The sequence below is a fragment of the Eptatretus burgeri genome, chromosome 7 (assembly GCF_056783735.1).
Source record: "Eptatretus burgeri isolate ZD-2024b chromosome 7, Ebu_testis_v1, whole genome shotgun sequence".
Taxonomy (NCBI): Eukaryota; Metazoa; Chordata; class Myxini; order Myxiniformes; family Myxinidae; genus Eptatretus; species Eptatretus burgeri.
Genome location: NC_140967.1, coordinates 17,254,290 through 17,276,631, shown reverse-complemented (window position 1 = coordinate 17,276,631; position 22,342 = coordinate 17,254,290). Strand labels below are relative to the sequence as shown.

General features: G+C 35.1%; 1 protein-coding gene and 2 long non-coding RNA genes across 4 annotated transcripts in view; 1 reads left to right on the top strand and 2 right to left on the bottom strand.

Annotated features, from left to right (window-relative positions):
• LOC147022743 (uncharacterized) overlaps positions 1 to 22,342 on the top strand; it is a 684,736-nt gene that overhangs the window by 190,459 nt on the left and 471,935 nt on the right. The window lies entirely within an intron of this gene.
• LOC147022748 (uncharacterized) overlaps positions 1 to 22,342 on the bottom strand; it is a 71,795-nt gene that overhangs the window by 30,104 nt on the left and 19,349 nt on the right. For both annotated transcript variants that reach the window (XR_015059893.1, XR_015059894.1), the window contains exon 2: positions 111 to 243. This is a non-coding gene — a long non-coding RNA (uncharacterized LOC147022748). The remainder of the gene's footprint in view (positions 1 to 110; positions 244 to 22,342) is intronic.
• LOC147022749 (uncharacterized) overlaps positions 22,268 to 22,342 on the bottom strand; it is a 1,655-nt gene continuing 1,580 nt past the window's right edge. Inside the window, exon 4 of the long non-coding RNA XR_015059889.1 lies at positions 22,268 to 22,342. This exon is cut by the window's right edge and continues 81 nt beyond it. This is a non-coding gene — a long non-coding RNA (uncharacterized LOC147022749).

Genomic DNA, 22,342 nt, shown 5'->3' with positions numbered 1-22,342 from the left:
TAGCAAAAAAACAATTTTATAGCCCTGACCATCAAACACAACTAATCGGTCTCTCAAAAAATTGGCACATGGTTGCAGCTGGGATGTTTAACTGGGTGAGCGAGCAGTACCAGGAAAGCTTTTTTTTTGCCTTTCAGGAATCTCCAGGTCTCAGTTGACCAGGCAAAACCATAACAGTCCCAGGGGTGAACTCCATCCCATAATTTTCCCGAGGTTGAGAGGAAGGTCCAACAGCCACCCTTCCTGAGGTGAAAAGGAGAAGGACTCATTGTGACCATGACATCTGTGATCTCGTCATCCATTTTAACAATGTCTGTGTACACCATATCTCTTTACTAGGCCCAAGAGGGTTCCAGGGATACTTTGATGCCATTTTGAAAGCAGCTTTACTCTTTGTGGCATGACATCCTGTAATAAGTCATTCAGTTATTTCAGTAATGGCTTTAACTCATGTATGGTATCATAATTCTTCAATTATCTATGCATGCAGAACTAAACGTTATTACCTTCCCAGGTTAATAGTTGTTTGAAGTGAAAAACTTTCATTGAAAAACCAAAAACTTTTTTTTTCATTGTCTAGAGATTTTTGGGGCAATCTGTGTTTACCTTGTGCATAAAGGGGAAAGATTCAGGTGTGTAAGCATCAGTGCGATGTATACATTTCAGCCAGCCAAACCTGCCAGGCTCTCGATTGAATGTATTTGGCCAGGAATTTGTAATTTGTTTGGATTGCAGGAGATAACTTACTGACTCTTTCCAACGGACTCCGTGGGGTCTTTAACAAATGCCAACAGATGGGACGCTCAGCTTAACGTCCATCCGAGAGATGGTGTATTTTGTGTTGCAAACCCTGCCTTGCGAACCACCAATCTGACAGTTTATAGTCGGGTCATGAATCTAACCTGACAAGGCAGCTCAAAGTTCACTGCACCTGCACTAACTATATCCTTGCAGTTGTGGATATTTATATAAAATTGGACATTAGTTGACTCAGTATTTTGAAGCCACTGGAAGTGCAGTTTCAGACATGTTTGGGCTCCTCAGAAAAGGCTTTGTTTTGACCCAATGGAGCATTTTAAAATGCCAAGTCGTGTTACATTTAAACATGGAAATAAGCCGTCGCGAGAAATCATTTCACAAGTAAGTGAAATACTTATTGGATAGGTCTATAAGCTGATAAAAATGCCTCCCATGCAGAGGCATAAGTTCATAAAAGAAGTATAAGGTCAGGCCTTTAAAAACAATCCTAATAAATTTAATCACTATATCCATGGCATTCAAGTAGATTTAAGATTGAACAAACATTAAAATAAAGTTAATAGTTAGGTTTAGGCTTATGCTTTAGCTGTTCCAGGGCAAGGGCCGAATATGTTACCCAGTCTAGGGGTATTCTTAGATTTATCACCTTATAAAGCCTTATGGGCCCTGACTTCTGAGACTATTTACCAGATTTAGCATGATAGGTGGAGGTTTAACAGGCCGAATATGATGTTGCACAACTTTTCTGTGAAACTTTGCCTTGGTAATGTGAGAAATCTAATGGATCACAAACATTTCTCCATACTTAATTGAGTCATACAGTTTACATGTGAATTAACATGCTTCACTGTTTTTTTTTTTTTTGAAAGGCTAGTGTTGGCTTAATGGTTAAGGTGGCAGGCTTAAGATCTTAGGGTCTTGAGTTTGAGCCACTGTCATGCCATTAAAATAATACCAGTTGGGTTGACTCAGCCTGTCATCCTCCGAGGTTGGAAAAATGAGTGCTGGCTTACTGGGTAATAAGCCATCTGAGTATGTTGTGTCGGAGTGGCGACCCCTCCAGGATTCCCCACCTTAGCCAATGAAACTGCCTTGGTAGCTCCTATCTACCTCATAGTGTGAAATGAATGGTTATTATTTACTATTTTTTGTAGAACAGCATACTGTATTAATTTCTGTTTGGAGATTTGTTTAAATATTCTCATAAAAAAGGAATTCCAGTTTAGTGCAGTCACCAGAATGCACTGAAAGTGTCCCTGCCTTTTGTACACACCGCCCAGCTTCACCATCGCTGAGGGTTTATTGACGAGTGCAAAAGTCTTGTGTTCTATCAAGCCCGGATGTTTCTCATTCAGGGTGAGGCATCAATTTGTGCCTTCCAATGGGAGGATGTCAAACCAGAGGACCCATCAGCTGACATTGGTTGTTTGCAGACATTAAAAATCCCATGGTGTCTTTTGAGATGGGAAGGCAAGTTATTGCCCAAGTTTGCTCAGCGTGTCGGCCATAACACACCTACTCTTTGCGACGGACACCATAGGATCTTTAACATCCACCAACCAAAACTATCAAACATGACACCCAGTTGAACATTTACCCAATGGAAGGCACATACATTTATGTATTGTCTAATTTGATTATATGTATATATATAATCCACTCTATACTAATGTCAGTGTGTGTGTCAGTGTGTCTCCTCCATAACTCCAACACCATAAAACCTAGCAGCCTGAATCTTTGCGTGCATACTAAGAAAACTCCAAGGAAGTGCATGCTGAAAATTGGGTGTGGTTTTTTTTTTTATTAAAACACCCCTTTTGAAGATAATTTACAGCCTTATTTAATTAAATCCTTCATCAGGCGATCCTCGGCCACCTCGCTCTTTGGGGTGAAAGGTGTTTCCTGGGTAACCTCGCTGGAGTCTGAAGCAGCCATGTTTTTTTGGGCCTGCTCAACCATGCTTTGACTTGGAACAGCCCGCAATGATTTCTTCATGATAAAGTTTTTTTTTCACTTGCCTCACTCATATTACACTGAACAACAAATTTCAAAAATTTTTTTTTACTGGAGATGTGTAAAGTGATTAAGACTAATTTGGGTATGCTGATTTCAAAAATCATAACCGTTTTGCTGTATCACGTCAGGATTTTCAGGAACAGAAATATTCCCATTGCCTAGAAGTCAGGATTTCAATGAAATTTACATATGTCTTTAACATGTCTATTTCGTACAATTGTTGTTAACTCGTGTTATATTTCTTTCTTTCAGATAAAGATGAGTAGGCGTTCCTGTACCAATCATCCTGACAACTTCTGTTATGTCTGTGGTCGGTATACCAAAAAAGATCAACAGCGAAGTATATCTACAGCAGTGAAAATGAAGGCCGCCTACTTTCACTACTTCGGGTGTAAGGTGGGGGACCAAGAACAGAGCTGGGCACCACACATCTGCTGCACAAGCTGTCACACAACCTTGACTCAGTGGTTGGTGGGCAAGCACGCGAGCATGCCATTTGCGGTGCCCATGATATGGCGTGAGCCGCAGAATCATCATGATGATTGTTATTTCTGCTGCACAAGCATCGCCGGCTTCAACAAGAAGAATAAAGGTCACATCAAGTACGCTGACTGCGTCTCTGCTCGTAAACCTGTGCCTCATGATGACGAGAACCCCGTTCCAACACCTCCAGCTGATCAGAACATAGCTGTAAGCAGTGGTGAAGAGGATGGTGATGATGAACCTTTTGAACCCGACACTCAAGAATCACACCTTCTGAACCAGGGAGACTTAAATGATCTTGTAAGAGATCTCTCGCTGTCAAAGGCGAAGGCAGAGCTGCTTGGATCAAGGCTGCAGCAGTGGAATCTACTTGAACCTAACACCAAGATATCCTTGTTCAGAGCACGTCACAGAGACATGGCTGAGTTCTTTGAGATGGAAGACACGATGACATTCTGCAGTGACATCAACGGTCCGTTGAAAGAACTTGGGTGTGATCACGATCCTGCAGACTGGCGCCTCTTCATCGACTCGGGGAAGAACAGCTTGAAGGCTGTTTTGCTCCACAATGGCAACGAGAAACCATCAGTCCCACTGGCTCACGCGTTCGGCATGACAGAGACCTATGAGAGTATGCGGCAGCTGCTTGATTCCATCAAGTACAATGACTTCAACTGGCACATCTGCGGAGACTTGAAAGTGGTGGCGCTGTTGTTAGGGCTGCAGTCAGGCTACACGAAATACATGTGCTTCCTTTGTCTCTGGGATAGCAGAGACGACAAGAATCACTGGACGAAGAAATATTGGGAAGAGCGAAAAGAGCATGTACCTGGTCGACACAACGTGAAGCATGTCGCCCTTGTCGACCCAGCCAAGGTTTTCCTTCCACCACTCCACATAAAGCTCGGCTTGATGAAAAGTTTTGTACGGGCAATGGATCTGAATGGGCGTGGGTTTTTATACCTCAAGGAAAAGTTTGGCAACACCTTGTCGGAGGCCAAGATCAAGGCTGGTGTCTTTGTTGGACCGCAAATCCGACAGATTATGAAGGACGAAACTTTTCCGACAACTCTAAACCCCAAAGAGCTGGCAGCGTGGAGGAGCTTCAAAGCTGTGACGGACAACTTCTTGGGGAACGAGCGCGCGGACAACTATGAAGAAATAGTGCAGCAGCTGCTGGAGTCCTTCAGGAAACTTGGCTCCAGGATGTCCCTGAAAATCCATTTCCTACACCAGCACCTGAACTTCTTCCCTGACAACTTGGGAGCAGTCTCGGACGAGCACGGCGAGCGATTCCACCAAGAGATTTCACTCATGGAGACGCGTTACCAAGGGCGGCACAACCCGAACATGATGGGCGATTTCTGCTGGTTCCTGCATCGTGAAACTGACACAGAGCAGCACAAACGCAAAGCCAAATGCCTAAAGCATTTTTAATTACATTCTAGTGGAGTTTTTCTGTAATTTCTATAATTTTGAAGCATTCATGATGAAATAAATGAATTTTTGTAAATTTCATTGAAATCCTGACTTCTAGGCAATGGGAATATTTCTGTTACTGAAAATCCTGACGTGATACAGCAAAACGGTTATGATTTTTGAAATCAGCGTACCCAAATTAGTCTAAATCACTTTACACATCTCCAGTAAAAAATTTTTGTTGTTCAGTGTTATCGAATGCCTGTTCATCATAGCTACGAATCATTGTATGCATCGCTTTTGTAAGTACTATAGTTTTCAAATTATGAGCTTGGAGCGATTTCACGCATTATATGTTACGATTTTCCACGATCGACTCTCATGGACGAATTAAAGTATATGATCGAAATATTTTTTGAATTTTGAGGATCGGATGTCGTCCGGACTAAATAAGTGTCAAAATCTGTTGTGAATTCTGATAATTTAAAGAAATAACGAGTCTCATAACTAACCCGATACACCTATTTACTTTAAGCAAGCAAAGATATGTTCCCTTCTCCATAGATACACAAGAAAATGTGAAATTTCCAAAACATCAAACTCATCTTATCAAAAGGGGTGTTTTAATTAAACCAAACACCCAATTTTCAGCATGCACTTCCTTGGAGATTTCTTAATATGCATGCAAAGTTTCAGGCTGCAAGGTTTTTGCTGTTAGGAGAGTTATATTGAGTGAACAAAAAATTGAGAAATGTGCCAAAATTTACCAGTTTTTTTTGAGCTATATGATTTATGGCATTCACTGTGAGACCTTGCACCGTGTCCCCCAGAGGGACTGCCTTTTCATAGCGTCTGCCAGATCTGTCTATATTTTCAGAGGTTTTGTGATGTGCTCCACAGGGAATCAAAGCAAGTCTGGTAAAAAACTGGACATTAAAAAAAAAATGTGAACGATTCACTCAGAATGACGTAGCGCGGTACCGCGATCGACAATGGGCACTCAGCTGGTGGCCTAAGCACTCCTGCGAGCACTCCAATTAAATGGTTGATAAGGAACGGTTGGCCATGCTGTCGCTGCGTACTGTAAAGGATCCTTTTAACTTTAAAACCAGTCTTCACTGCACACGCAGCAGTTAATGAAATAAAATGACTTGATGAAATAAAATGACTTTATCCACAAAAGAGTTGCAGCTTAATGCAGAACAACCCTGTAGACATCACAAAGTTCAATCGCCCATGAAATAAACATTGCAGAAAATCTGGCATTTTTCCTGTTGTTTGTGCACGTGTCACATGGTACATCAGTTCGGTGTCCACGCAAACGTTATTTTTTTTGACACCGCCAGTTTTTTTTTTTACCAGATTTGCTTTGATATTCCTGAAGAACATCTCACGAAACCTCTGAAAATATAGAGACAGATCTGGCAGATGCTATGGATGGATAGGCAGTCCCTCTGGGGGGTGAGGGGGGTGGGGGGCAGGGCACAAGGTCTCGCAGTGAATGCCTTAAATCATACAGCTTAATGAAGCTTAATTAAATCATACAGCTTAATGAATAACCCATACAACAAGATGGTTAACTTTAGCACATTCCTAATTTTTTGTTCACTGATTATAATTCTCCAAACAGTAGAAAAGATTAGTTTAATGTTTTGGAAATTTCACTTTTTCTTGTGTATCTATGGAGGAGGGAACATAACCATGCTTGCTTTAAGTAAATAGTTATTTCGCTCCTGCATTTCCTTGGAGTTTTCTTGGTATGCATGCAAAGTTTCAGGCTGCAAGGTTTTATGGTTTTGGCGTTATGGAGGAGACACACACACACATATTGACATTTATTCGCATACATACATATATGTATATGTATATGTATATGTATATATATATATATATATATATATATATATATATATATATATATGTGTGAGTAGGGAAAGAATACTGGTTCTGGCTCACTTTTCCCCATGTAAATGAATGGGGGATTTTCAGCCATGAAATTTCTCTTTTTTTCCCCTAAAAAAATAAATCCCCTTTTTAGCCCAAGGTATATTTATTTGTCTCCCCTTTTAACCTGGAGCCTGGTGTTGGCTTCGTGGTTAGGTTGGCGGCTTGGGATCCCAGGGTCCTGAGTTCAAATCCCGTTGGCTGCTGAATTAACACCAGGGGGTTGACTCAGCCTGCCATCCTTCCGAGGTCGGCGAAATGAGTGCCAGTGTACTGGTCCCGGTGTATGCCCCGGTTAGAATAGGTGTACCATATCCCTGTGTGTCGTAAGAGGCGACCAGGGTTGGTGTCAGGAAGGGTATCCTGTCATAAAACATTGCCTCAAGAAAAAGCCAAACCCCTGCACAGCAGGGAAAAATGGCTGTAAAAACGGTCATTTTTTTATTTCCCCTTTTAACCTAGGGGCTCTCTATTCAAATAGCCCATACAACAAGATAAAGATTTGTTAAAGGTGATTCTAAAGAAATATCTGAAACGCTTAAGCCCCGGGACACTCTTTATCAAATAACCCATACAACAAGATAAAGATTTGTTAAAGGTGATTCTAAAGAAATATCTGAAACGTCTAAGCCCCGGGACACTCTTTATCAAATAACCCATACAACAAGATAAAGATTTGTTAAAGGTGATTCTAAAGAAATATCTGAAACGTCTAAGCCTCGGGGCACTCTTTATCAAATAGCCAATGCATATTGTTTAGCTCACTCATTGAACCTATAAACATTTGTTCATTCTCAAATTCCTTTAATAGTTTAATTTTCTTTGCACAATAATCCCCATCTAAAATATTGAAAAACAAAACATTTGAATCTTTATATTTTTTAAGATACCCCTTTTGTGCCATTACGAAATGATAAACTTCTCTTAATGATCTCATCTGACCACCTCCTGAGTTGCATATCATTTTGATATTGTAGTAAATTATTTTTCCATTGTTCAATTGTTAACCATCAAATTTTTCAGTCCATTCAAACATATTTATTATTTTCTTTACATCCTCTAACTTATTGGTTTTTAAATTGATTCGCATATTTGTTTTATTTACGTTTGTTTTAGATATTTTTTCAATAAGACTTATTTGATATTTTTCACATTCATTATGTTTTCCATTTATATACCAAGACTGAGATTTTCTCCACTCTTTAGTTTGACTAATACTTGGTTCGACCATTTATATATTGTGAAAAACGCGGCGGTAGCCCTTAAAAACCCCAACCCATCTTCCCATCGTTAAAACTTGTGTCCATATGGAACACAATCTATTCTATTCACTCTATCATACAATACCCATATGGCACACAATCTATTTTATACACTCTATCATACAATATCCATATGGAACACAATCTATTCCATTATCTAAAATAAATCTCTTATCATCAAAGGCTCCTAATGCCTTTTTATTTACTTCTTCACTATATATCTTATGTTTATAACTTCTTATTGTATTCATTTTCCTATATTCTTCTTTCTTATTCATCAAACAATTATAATAATTTCTAAAAGTTATTGATTTCTTTATTACATATTTCTTTATTCCCTTTAACCTTTTATCAATCTGATCACCATACTTATAAGCATATGCCTTTGCTCTCAATCCAATAAACTCACTCATTACTTTTCCACCCAACTCATCCTTAAACTTGCCAATAACCTTTTCATTCTTTTTTGAAAATAACTCACTCTTCTTACTAAAATTACTTGTATTATATACTCCAATGTTTTTCTTCATATCCTTATAAATATCGTCAGTTTTTATATCTAGAATAAAACTATCAGTGTCCATATACAACAATGAAGCATTTTCACCATACTCTTTCTTTAAATCATTATACAAATAATCATACATCAATATCTTTGATAAATCAAGAACTGCTGTTCCAATATAAATTGGTTTATCCATGACAATACTTTCCTTTTTCATATGAATAGCAGAAAAGTTCTCTGAAAAAACTTCTTCTCTCAAAACTTGGTTTATTTATCAATCTAGAAGCTTCTTTCCAAGATGTTGCAAATCTAATGTTTTGCCTGTTTCTAACATTCTCCATTGTCTTTCCAAAGACAGCATTATTCATCAATTTATAGAATTCCCCTTCAAATTTTACTTTTGTATTTGTTCTCATATCTGTATTGAATTTAATATACTTTTTCATCCAAGGACTTTGTTTAAATTTTAAAACTCTATGAATTTTAGCTACTCTCAACCCAGCAGATAAATATTGTCTCAAGTTCCTTTGATGCAAAACATATCCCTCTTTATCATAGAATGTTGTTAACAACTTTTCTGTTGATTTGCCTTTAATATTAAAACTTTTATGATAATCACTGAACCATTCTTTCTTTGGGGTTTCTTTCTCACATGCAAAAGGAAGGTCTTTATGCTTATTATGAAGATCACTCGGGTACTTCAAATCAACTTCAAAATAATAACCTTCTTCTTTGTCATTCAATTTCTCTTGAGAAGAAATAACAATATTCATCAAAGCCTTTTCATAATCCTTTTCTTCCACCCACTCTAATTTACCATAAGGCAGAGATTGAGACATTGCCCATCCATACAAATTATTAGCATCAAAGTACATCAAATAATTACTATCTTTTTCACTCTCATAATTTGGAAGATATTTATTATTTGCTTTAGCATATCTTTTTGAACATACTTGTGATATTCCACCTCTCTTAGACTTCTCAATCATCAAAAGCATATCTACATCACTGACTAAATCTATATCTTGTTTTGTCATTTTCAACATTGCACTCCAAGCTAAACCAGGAGCTGTGAAATAGTGGGCAGGATCTAATCCATAACAATTTTTATTATGACAGAGTGATCTAAAAGCTTCAAACACATCAGCTAACAATAAAACATCTGTTTTTAGATACAAATCATGATATTCTCCAAGGTTCTTTATCTTAAATATTTTCCAAATTTCTTGTGCGTGTTTATATTCCTTATCACTTATCTCTTCTTCATAAAGGTAATTATAGAAACTTTCTTTTGAAGGAAGTTGTGTTTCTTTAAATCTCATAAATGAATCCATATAACCATAAGGATAAATTCCCTTACTTGTAAGAATTTTCTCTTTACTTTGAATTTCATTCCTTGTTTCAATTTCCTCTCTAGTTAGAATTCCCTCTTTAATCAGAATTTCATCTATAATCAGAATTTCCTCTTTAGTTAGAATTTCATTCTTTGTTCGAATTTTCTGTATAATTAGAATTTCATCTTCAGTAAGAATTTCTTCATTCATTTCCTCATTAATTAGAATTTCCTCTTTACTTTGAATTCTCTCTTTAATCTGAATTTCCTCTTTAGTTAGAATTTCCTCTTTTGGAAAGAATGAATTAAGATTTGGAAAAGAGCCCGTGGAGCTTAGATTTGATGCGAGGTTGGCTAGTGGCGTTCCCATAAACTTGTAAGAATCAAGAAACCTTATACGAGTTATAGGTTTTGTGAATATCATTTTTGTAAATGAAATATACTTTTGACTTGTGTTTGTTATGGCAGAAATATTCCCTGGTGTTTTTGAAAGTTCATTTATAAATAGATGTGTATCATAGTTGGCGCTGTTGTGAAGAAAGACTGGAATAAAAGAAGGTAATTTATAATTAAGATTACAACAGGAATGAGCGGGACCTCTATATTTACCAGTAAGATGACAATGATCCCTAACTTTAGACTCCTCAATTTCCTCCTCACAAATATGACAGATATTGTTCTTTCTAAATTCTAATTTTTCTTCTATGGTTAATTTCATCGGTTCATTTGTTTCTTTCATTAATTTAGTTAGTCTTATACAATCCTTTTCTAATCGTTTTACAAACTCTTGTGAAGCATTTTTTCCACTATACTGTTCAAGTTTATTATACTTTTCTCCAACAGATGATTTGATATAATAACAGAAACCACAAGGAATATGTTTTTGATATTTATTTGTATATGGTTCTTTTGGATTAGGAGAAGCAGTATTTATCTTTTTAAGGATACATTCAAAATCAGCGTATATCACAAATGGGTGCATGATAGATTTATTATAATCTTCAAAAGAAATCTTTTCACCAGGTTTAGGCATTGTAATTACAGCTGATTTATGATTACTACAATATTTTGAATGTTGTTCTAATCGTTCTTTTGTATGAAATGAATTAAGACATCGCTTACAAGGATATATTTTGTTTGCTGTTCTGAATACCTGAGAAGAGATTAATCTTGATAAATTATTGATGTATGTGTAATGTGAATTCTTTCCAACACTAAAATATAAAAGATCAATGTGTGTTTCTTCATTTTTATAGTTGTTTGAAATTTTTAATATTTGAACTTTGTTTGTATCCGTTAATCCATATACGTTAATAGAAAGATTATTCTTTTTCTCAAATTTAGGAATATCTGTTAGTGGCATTGGGAAATTAAAATCTTTAATGTCCAAGGTATTCTCATATTTCATATATTGTTTTACTCTTTCTGAATTACATTTTGGTGGATGTAAGTGAGCAAGAACAGACCAGAGAAAACATTTATGATCATTATTCTTAATATTAACAACTGCCTTCTTTCGTTTTATTTCTTTTGGTAATTCAATATAAGAAGAAGCTTTAAGAGGGTTTGATTTTAGAATGTGTATATCTAAAAAGATGATTTTTTTAATATTGAATCCACTTCCTACCACTGTATTATCAACATCCTCCTCTTGTCTTGATAGTTCTTCATAAACCCCACTATTCAAAAAATCTTGAAATGATGTTATAAAATGAAGATCTGTCCTCATATAAGGAGTTTGTTCTTCATCTTGTCTTTTCATATTCATTTTCACTCCCATATAAAACTTTAAAGTTTTCATTTCTTTTAATGTCTTTTTAATAAATTTTTCAACATCAGGTTTCACTATTTCAATTGATTCAACTATTGATGATGGACCGGGTTCTCCAAATTGAAAAATCCTGATTTTTATATGCCCTTTAAATGCCCCATCAGTGTTTTCAATATAATAGTCTCCCTTTACTTTAAACTCATTTTTCATGTGTTTTTGTGATTGAAGATGCCTATTATAACTACTCTTCAAAACATCCTTTGAGCAGGTATCACAATGTTTTCTTTCCAACTCAAGAGGGGATATTTTGTGAAATAGATTAAATGTGTGTTTGTTGGTTCAGAGGTGTTTTCTATAATGTTTATATTCGTGATTACAAACATCGCAGTATGTTGTATTCACCATATTTATATAATAAAACTTTGCTTAAACTAAAATTTTCTTGATGAAAATTTCGTTTATTTTACAGGTGAATCTGTGCTTAAACTAAAATTTTCTTGATGAAAATTTCGTTTATTTTACAGGTGAATCTGTGCTTAAACTAAAATTTTCTTGGTGAAAATTTCGTTTATTTTACAGGTGAATCTGTGCTTAAACTAAAATTTTCTTGATGAAAATTTTGTTTATTTTACAGGTGAATCTGTGCTTAAACTAAAATTTTCTTGATGAAAATTTCGTTTATTTTACAGGTGAATCTGTGCTTAAAACCATTTTATCCTCCAACTTTTTCACTTAATAAATACAATGTTTCAAGACACAAAAGACAAGTTTCAATCAATCTCTTCATTTGTTAAAGATGCTGAGAAATATGTCAAGGATGTAAAATTGAACAAAGATAAATATAACAACTATTGGATAAAAACAATTATGGTGGATATGATGAGTTCTTCAATTTACTTCAGTGGAAGGGCTTTTAGTATACCTGGAAGAACATCAATTAAGGTATCTCTAACAAAAGTTTCTCCTCTCCTTCTGGCAATATATTCAAAACTAGAAAAAGCAATGAAACAAGAAAAGGTATCAAAAAATAAAAACCTTATGGATGAAGCTTTAGAAAGAAAAGATAAGACCATCTGTAATATGCAAGGAGAAATTTGTATTTTTTTTCAACAACCCTAAAGATATAAATCCTGATGAAATAAAGGATGTTAATATATCAGGTGAAATGACATTTCGTTCAATTGTAGTTAAGGATCATTTTAAAATTACCTTTAATATAAAAAAATGTAGCAGTTGAATCTGTTAATGAAAAAATGTATATCGATATCGATGGTAATGTTTTTTCTACTAATTAAATGAGTCAATATTCAACTGAAGATTTTGAAGATTATGAGAGTGATTATGACACCGAGAGTTTGCATTCAAACGATAGTTATGGCACCGAGAGTTGGTGTTCAAATGATAGTTATGAAAGTATAGATGATTCTGAAAGTATCGAAGATGATATCGAAGATGAATTTCAGTTTAAGTAAAGTTTTACTTTATAAATATGAATAGTTTACTCGATTTTGAGCCTCTTGAATTCCATGATTCTCCATATGACAAATTTGAGAATTGCCCTGCGTGTGAAAGACGGGGATTAAACACAGAGTCAAAAGCCTATAAACAATGTATATTCTGTGATTATCTTCTAATTAATGATAATCAAAAATATAAAAAGGAAAATAATTCTTTTAGATTTACACCAAAAATGAATTACTTTACAAGATTGATTAGAGAAATGAATGTAAAGTACGAGGGTGAGAACACACCTTTCCTTACAAGGGAAGAAACTGAACGTATTAGAGAAATGTTCAAAGGATTGTTGTTATATATTATTCATGGATGTGATTTTCAGGGAAATATCAACACAAGATATTGCATAAATAAAATAATGGATTATCTTGAAATTAAACCTGAACTTAGGATAAAATATAGAATTTCGAAAAAAGCCAATAATAAATTAAATAACCTGTTTTCCAAATATATAAATGAATGATTTTTTACCCATTTGGGAAAATAAGATAAAATTTGACAACCATAAAAATCTCCCAAATTCATTAAGATGCCTCATAGTTGGTTCAAGTGGATGTGGAAAAACCTGCTTACTTTTAAAGATGCTCCTCACTCCCAACTTTTTAGATTATGATAATTTAATAATTTTCACAAAGTCGAGTTTTCAACCAGAGTATCAACTACTCTCACAAGGTTTTAATGCTGGTCATCAAAAAGAAGATATAATCGGTTTATTTAAACTTCAAAAAAACCTAAATGATTTTAACATTGAAGATATAATACAACTATTTTGTGATACACAGAGATGTAAAAAGAAATCAAAACCGATAACTTGTATTCTGAGTGATAATACGGATGATATACCGTCTCCCCAAGATTTGGATAAATCCAAAAAGAACCTCGTTATCTTTGATGATTGTGTTAATGAGAGAAACCAAACGGTAATGGACAGCTACTACACAAGAGGGAGACATTCTTCTTGTAATTGTATTTATCTTAGTCAATCGTACTTTCAGCTTCCTCGTCGTTCCATCAGAAACAATGCTAATACTTTTATTTTATTCAAGTTAAATTCAATAGATATAAACAATTTTTGGAGAGACAATTGTTCTACATTATGTAGTAAAAAGGAATTTGGGGATTACATGAAACACACGACTGAAAAATATAAATATATTGTTGTGAAACAAGATGAGATATTAAATGATATTTTTCAATAAATAAATGGATGCGAAAGAAAGAGCAAGAAGATTTAGGGAACATCAAGAGTTGGTTTCAAAAGTTGTAAAACAGCAGGAAGACATAAAGAAGAAACGCAGACAGAAACTAACGGGCGAAGAAGCATTTGAAAGAAAACAAGAGAAATTTTTTAAACCACTTTTAAAAACTTCCCAAGGAAAAATGAAAGATGTTTCCACAGTTCCCACAGTAGAATATACTCCTAAAAAACTTCAAATGTTAAAAGATTTCAGTCAAATGACGGAGGAAGAATTAGAGCATTTAGGAGAATTAGAATATGATGATGAAGGTTTATTTCAACAACTGGAAGAGATTAATCGACCCCCTGATTATATTGTGAATGCTCTTCAAAACAATGAATATTCAGTGGATTCAAAAACCAAAGCAGGACTCATTCCAACAGAACAATCAGCAATATTTCATCTTGTTCAAGAAAAGGTATTGATATTTAATGATGAATTAAGGTTCTTGGGTTCTGCTCTACCCCCTGTTAAACTAACTCCGAGATTAATGTTTCTTCTCACAAAAGATGGAAGACAAGGTTCAACTGTGAGGGATGAATCAAAGTATATTGATAAACCATTGGATATGGAAAATAATGATGATAGAGTATATATTGATCTGCTGAACACTCTAAATTATAAGGTTATTCTTTCTGGTAAAAGTAGGAAGAATGAGAAGGAGAAACACATTATTCAGGCTTTAAGTATCCTTGGTTCAGGTGTTAGTTTTCTTCCAAATGACCCATCGCAATTAGTTAATAGACTGTTATTGTTGTTAGGCAGTAAGAAGGCTGGAAATAACAATTGTTTTAATGAAGCATCAGCCATTTTGGACCAGTTGATGAACATGAAAATAATTAATAAATATCAATATAAAGACATTTTATCTCATATTAAATAAGATGAGAAGCACAATCCTTAGTTTCAATTTCACAACAAGCGACCACACATCTTCATTCCCATACCCACTACAACTTGACACAACAAAAGAATATGAGGCATCTTTATTGTCCATGGAAACTTATAATACCTTATTTAATATAACCGAGAAAAATGACAAGTTTAGTTATAATCCGGGAAGTGGATACAAAACGATAACAGTCTCACCCGGAGCATACGAGATTTCTCAAATATCTTCCGAAATTGCTCGTCTTATGAAAGAACAGGGTGATGAACCAAAAAATATTGTTATAAACATTCAAAAACATACTTCAAAATCAACGATTAAAGTTAAAAATAACTACAAGGTTGATTTCACAATTGATAATTCATTTAGAGAGTTATTGGGTTTCTCCTCAAAAAAGATTGAAACTAATGGGACGTTTTACAGTGATAATGTCATTCAAATATCATCAGGAATAAATTCGGTGTTAATTCACTGTGATTTGATTGATGGTGCTTATAATGATGGGAAAAAAACAAATACAATATTTTCATTCAGCGCATACTCAACCCCAATTGGTTATAAATTCAATATGGAACCCAAAAATTTGGTTTATCTACCTGTGTCAGGAAAAACCATACACAGAGTAAATTTTAGGATAACCGACCAAGATAATCGTGTGATTTCTTTTAATGGAGAAGTTATATCCATCAGAATTCACCTACGTGAAGTTTTCCAATAAATAAATACGATGGTTATTGTGAGGAAACACGAGTTGGGAAAATATAAAATAATTACAGGGGATGGGATGTTCCTTTCCCCATACTACAAGGGTGAAGGTATGTATCTTGGTAGAGGATACTATAAACCTAAGAGACAAAGGGGTGTTGGACATCAATTTAGAGGAGATGGGATAATTGATACTCTCATGGGTATTGGTTCAACTATTCTTAAACATAAAGATCTAATTGGTTCAACTGCTTCTGCTGTGGGAAATGTAGCAGGTGCTGTAAAGAGTATAAAAGATGCTCAGAAGGAATCTCATAAATTACAAGCAATAAAAGAAATTAAGAAAGGCAAAACTCAGTTGTCCCCCCAAGAACAACAGAAAATAATTCAAATACTTGGTTCAGGGTTTCAAAAGTTTTAACATCTTTTTTTTCCTAAATAAATACAAGTATGGAAGCAATTGATAGTATCTATGATTTGGATGATACTATTATTATCTCAAACTCCACTAAAAAAGAAGATTACTTCAAGGTAAATGCAATAACTGGAACAGACTGGAATACGAATGGTACAAAAAGTTTTGAAATAAATAATCAACAAACCTATTTGAATCTCTCCGAAAGTTTCTTGTTGTGTAAATTTAAATTCACTAAGGCTGGGAATAACACAAACGCTACACTTGTAAATGATTTCTTCTGGAAAATGTTTGATAGTGTGCGTTTGTATATTGGAACACAAGAAGTTGAAGCGGTTGATTATGTCTCTGCTGTATCTGAAATGATAAAATTTACACTCTATACATTCAGTGATAGAATGGGAAAGAGGTCTGTCGAAGGTTTTATTCCTGATATGTCAACGGGAACAAACACAGACCCTGGATATACTCAAAGGAAAGGAATGTATAATGATGATACAAAAGCAGAAAATAGTTTTACTGTGGCAGTTCCTCTTAAAGGTATATTTGGATTTTGTGATCATGATAAAGTTCTGTATGGCCTTAAAATTAGATTTCAACTACAAAGGAATGATAATGAAAATCGATTGCTTTTTGGTGTTGGTAGTGCTTTTGGTGATCAGAATAAATTTGTAATTGAGGAAATGAGTTGGTATATCAGTGAATATACTCCTAATCTTAAAACAGAAGAGATGTTGAATCGAAGACTTAACTCAAAGAAACCACTCAGTGTATCATACCTCAAAAGAAGATGTCAACACGTTAAACTCAATCAAACTACTTACACGTGGAATTTGGGTGTTCTGGAAGGAAAGCCACGATATCTGTGGATCATTTTTAAAAAGCCAGATGGTGATACTGCGACTGATAAGAATAATGCATTGAGTGATAATGCTAAGGTGAAACAACTAGATGGAACAACTAGTTTCTCTAGATGGAACATTTTACCCACGAGATAGATTGGAAATTAATTGGGAAAAAAATGATTTTGCTGAAGCATACAAGTCTTACCAAAAGGTGTGTGAAAGTAATGGAAATAAAGAACCTATTTTGGATATGACAGCATTTAAAAGTTTGTATACAATCTATGCGTTTGACCTGAGCGCTCAAAAGGAAACTATAAAGTCTAATCGAGTGGATACTTCCCAATACATTGAAAGAGGAGAGAGTGAAGAAGTTGATACATATTGTTTGCTTTTGGAAGAAACAGAATTGCAGATTAATACAGATAATGGTGTGATGATTAGTCTCACATAATTTTTTGTTAAATAAATGAGTGGCAAAGTACCAACTGGGGTATATGTTAATCAAATCAATCTTCATAAACTATCATCTTGTGTTCAAAATCAAAAGCCTTGTACGATTAACGTTAATACAATTCAGAGAAAAGGAGCAGTAAGAATTGATGTTTTTCTCACAAGAGAACAGGTTAAAATCTTGAATGACACTGGCTCACTTAAAATTAAAATGACAAAACCAATGTTGAAAAAATATTCAATAAGAGAGACGAGTGGAGGATTTCTCCCATTTCTAATTCCTTTATTTGCTGGTTTAAGTGCGGTTGGAGCATTGACGGGTGGTATTTCAACAGCGGTGAAAACTGCCAACGAAAGGAAGGCTCAACTCCAGGCTCAAAAAGAATTGGAAAGACATAACAAAGAGTTGGAGAAACAAATTAGTGGAAGTGGTGTAATTGAAGATTTTGCTGAAAAACTTGAAGGTCTGCCTGATAAATCGAGATTGTTAGTTGGAGATATGCTTTCTTCTATAGCACAAGCAGGTGTAAAATTAACGAAAAGAGGTAATGGATTATATCTTTCTAATAAATAAATGAGCATTGATGAGTGGTTGAAAGAATTTGGAAAGAATACAACATCAAATTTACAACTTGTCAAATATTGTAAGAAATTAAAAATTCATAATGTGGTTATTTGTATGAGAGATGAATTAACAAATGTGCCGAAACATACAAAGAATATTATTATGAACTTAGAAGATAATAATGGGAACGGTTCTCATTGGGTTTGTATTTTTAATAGTCAAGACAAATATTATTTTGATAGTTTTGGTCTTCCACCACCTGGTGAAGTCATAAAATTCTTACAGAATGGTGTTTATCAAACATTTCAAGTCCAAGAATTAAATTCCAAGTGTTGTGGCCAATTATGCCTATATGTGTTATTTCAACTCAACAAAAATAAAAAAATTTTATGATATTATTTTTAATCTAATATAAATGACTTATGTTGGTAAAGATGGTTCTATCTTTGGTGTATCTCAAGAACTGGATATTGATTTATCAAATTATTACACAAAGGCACAGGCTGAACAACATAAATATAATATAACCAAAAATATTAACATGAAAAATGCTTATAAATTAAAAATTTATCCAACCCCAACTGAAGCGAATGACTTGGTGAGATTAAGTGATTTATCACAATATATATACTTAAATAAAACGGCTGTGTATTCCAAAGATACAGAAGTGTTGATATTATCTCCAGGTCATACAGAATTCACAGTTCGAATTAAAATAAATTTTTATAAAGAAGGGCGTATCGTTTGTATGAGAATAGAACAATGGGGGTATGATATGAATGATTTAGGGTATAATTGGTCATTTAGAATTAACCTCGAAGACCTGGAACAATTAAATCAGTCTTGTAAGGAAGAATATTATCCACTTGGTATCGAGAATGAGTTTTGTGGGGCTACGATTAGTAAACAACAAATAAAAGAATTTAATAAGGGTAAATATAATAATGGTTTTGCCCTTGTTTATCTCATGAAAACAGAAAAAAACAGGATTATATATAATAAGTAAGGAAATACAAAATGATTTAACTATGGGAAGATGGGGAGGTGTTTCGTGCCATAATATTATTCTAACATATATTTCTAATACATAAATGACAGCAAGAAGGCTTCAAGAAAATTATCATTTCTGTGTTCAAGCATACCTTCAAGAAAAGGGTATTCGGTATTTTAATAAATATGTTCTACAACATAAGAATGAGGTATTTTCAATAAAAGATTGGCATTATGCTGATGTTGATAAACCGACAACTTTAGATTTAATTAGAATGTTAAATAATGAAAAAATTATAAAGTTAAGAAAAGGTAAGGCTCTTTTAGAAATTCAAAAGAAATTTTATTGGTTTCCTGTTGTAAAAAATTATTTTGGATACAGGAATAACAAGAAATCCTGATGAATATATGTATAATATTCTATGGGGTGTAAGCGATTCAAGGATAGTAAGGGATGAGGAAGGAGTTGAAGAAGAGAGGGAAGAGGAGGAAAAGGAGAAGAGAGAGAAGGAGGAGAGGGAGAAGAAAGAGAAGGAGGAAAGAGAGAAGAGAGAGGGAGGAAAGGGAGAAGAGAGAGAGTGAGGAAAGAGAGAAGAGAGAGAGGGAGGAGAGGGAGGAAAGAGAGTGGATGAATAAATATCAAAATATGGAAACCAGTGAGATTCAAAAAAGAATAGGGGTATTACAGAAAATAACGCAACCCACCGAGGAGGAAAACAAAGAATTGATAAGTCTATTTACAATACTTTCGACAAGACTATTGACATCGAGAAGACATGTATTTTAATTCAAGTTTTTCATTTTTTTTTTTTTCTTAAATAAATGGGGGAGAGAGTGAAGGCATTTCTAAGGATTCTTTATGTTTTAAAAATTAAGATTCAAATGTGCATGTTGGAAACTAAAAAGGTTTTTGCACTCTGCAGGAATTTTTCTCATAAATAAATGAGTTATTGTCTCAAATGTAAAAAGAAAACTAATACTAAAAATATTTCATATATTAAAAGTAAAAATAACAGGGTTATACAAAAAGGTATATGTTCGGTGTGTGGTTCAAAAAAAAATCAATTTATCTCCCAACACAAACTAGGAGGAGATAAAAATTTTTTTATCAGGAAGTAAATTTACAACTACTGGAATACCAGGGGAATTACATCTTCCAGGGTATTCTTTCTGTGGTCCAGGCACAAACTTGGATAAAAGATTAGATGAGGCAGACAATCCTAAATCCTGGAGTAAGCCTATCAATAGAGTTGATGAAGTGTGCATGAGACACGATATTGATTATGGGAATACCACAACGTTGGAAGAAAAGCATGAAGCCGATAGAGAAATGTTGTATAATTTGTTTCTGATACAAAATCCAACCTTGAGAGAAAAAGTTGATCGGTTCATTGTGAAGAAGATGATCAGTGCTAAATTGAAACTTGGACTTGGAAATTCAAAAAACTTGTAAGCTCTCATGATGTCATTAAGATTGAAGAGCAATTAGCTGATGAATTACATAAACCAATATTCACAAAGTTTCAGAGAAGGAAAGTTTATTCCAAGGAAGTAGATTATATCTGGTCTGCTGATTTGATTGAACTCAATAATGATAAGGGGTACAAGTATGCTTTAACCGTTATTGATTTGAGGAGTAGATATGTGTGGGTTGTCCCTTTAAAAAACAAAACAGGTAATACTCTTATGTTAGCTTTTCAACAGATATTTAATAAAAGTAAGAGAAAACCTAAAAAATTGTGGACTGATGAGGGTAGAGAGTTTTATAACAAGACATTTTTGAATTTTCTAAAAAATAACAGTATTACATTATACAGTACCTTTAATGAAGGGAAGGCAGTTGTTGTTGAATGTTTTAATCGTACCTTAAAAGAGAGACTATATAAAAAATTCACACAACTCGGTTCACAACAATGGTCATCTTTTATTCAGGATATTGTGGATAAGTATAATGACACGATTCACACGGCAACAAATATGAAACCATCAGAAACATTTACAAAATTAAAATATGAAAAAGAGATTAATGTCAGAAAACCTAAGTTCAAAGTTGGTGATATCGTAAGAATATATAGGTGGAAATCTCATTTTGAAAAAGGTTATACGAAAAGATGGACCAACGAGCTTTTTAAAATTGTTGATGTAATAGATACGGTTCCTTGGACTTATAAGATATATGATTTGGAAGGGGAAGAGATTTTAGGTTCATTTTATTCACAGGAATTACAAAAGACAAAGATGAATTGAAATTTTTTGACTCTGCCCCTTTTTGACTCCACCCACACAAGCCCCGCCCACACAAGCCCCCGCCCACACAAACCCCACACAAACCCCACCACACACCCCCCCACAAGCTCCAATAAATTGAATTTTTTTGACTCCGCCCCTTTTTGACTCCGCCCACACACGCCCCTCCCACTGAAGCCCCGCCCACACAAACCCCACACAAACCCCACACAAGCTCCACACAAGCTCCACACAAAAACTCCACACAAGCTCCACACACACAAACCCCACACAAGCTCCACCCATATTCATCATATTCACATAATTAGTGATTAGTTAATTAGTTCCCCACACACACAACATGTTTATTTAATTAAAAAATTATCCAATCATCCACACAAGCTCCACTCATCCACCCATCCCCCCATCTCTCCACCCATCCATTTATCCACACAAACCTCATCCACATAAGCCTCATCCACATTCACCCCTCCCACACAAGCTCCACCCACATAAACCCCTGCCCATATAAACCCTGCCCACATAAACCCCTCCCACATAAGCCCTGCCTACACAAGCTCCACACAACAACTCCACACACATAAACCCCTCCCACACAAGCTCCACCCACATAAACCCCCGCCCACACAAGCCCCACCCACACAAGCCCCACCCACACACACACCCCGCCCACACAAGCCCCTCCCACACACACCCCACCCACACAAGCCCCCACCGAAGCCCCACCCACACAAGCCCCACCCCCCTCATTCCCCCTGTGCGCCCCCCACCTTTGACCCACCACCTCCCTCATCCCACCCCCCACCCTTCCCCACACACACATGGGGAGGGGAGGGATGGGATGAGGGGGTGATGGGTCATTGGGGGGGCGCACCTACACCCCCCTCCCCCCCCAACCCCTCCTTTACATCTCTTTTATTCTTTTCTTGTAATTCAGAATCAAGTAATTGTAAACAAAACAAATATAATTTATTGATATTGAAAATATTAA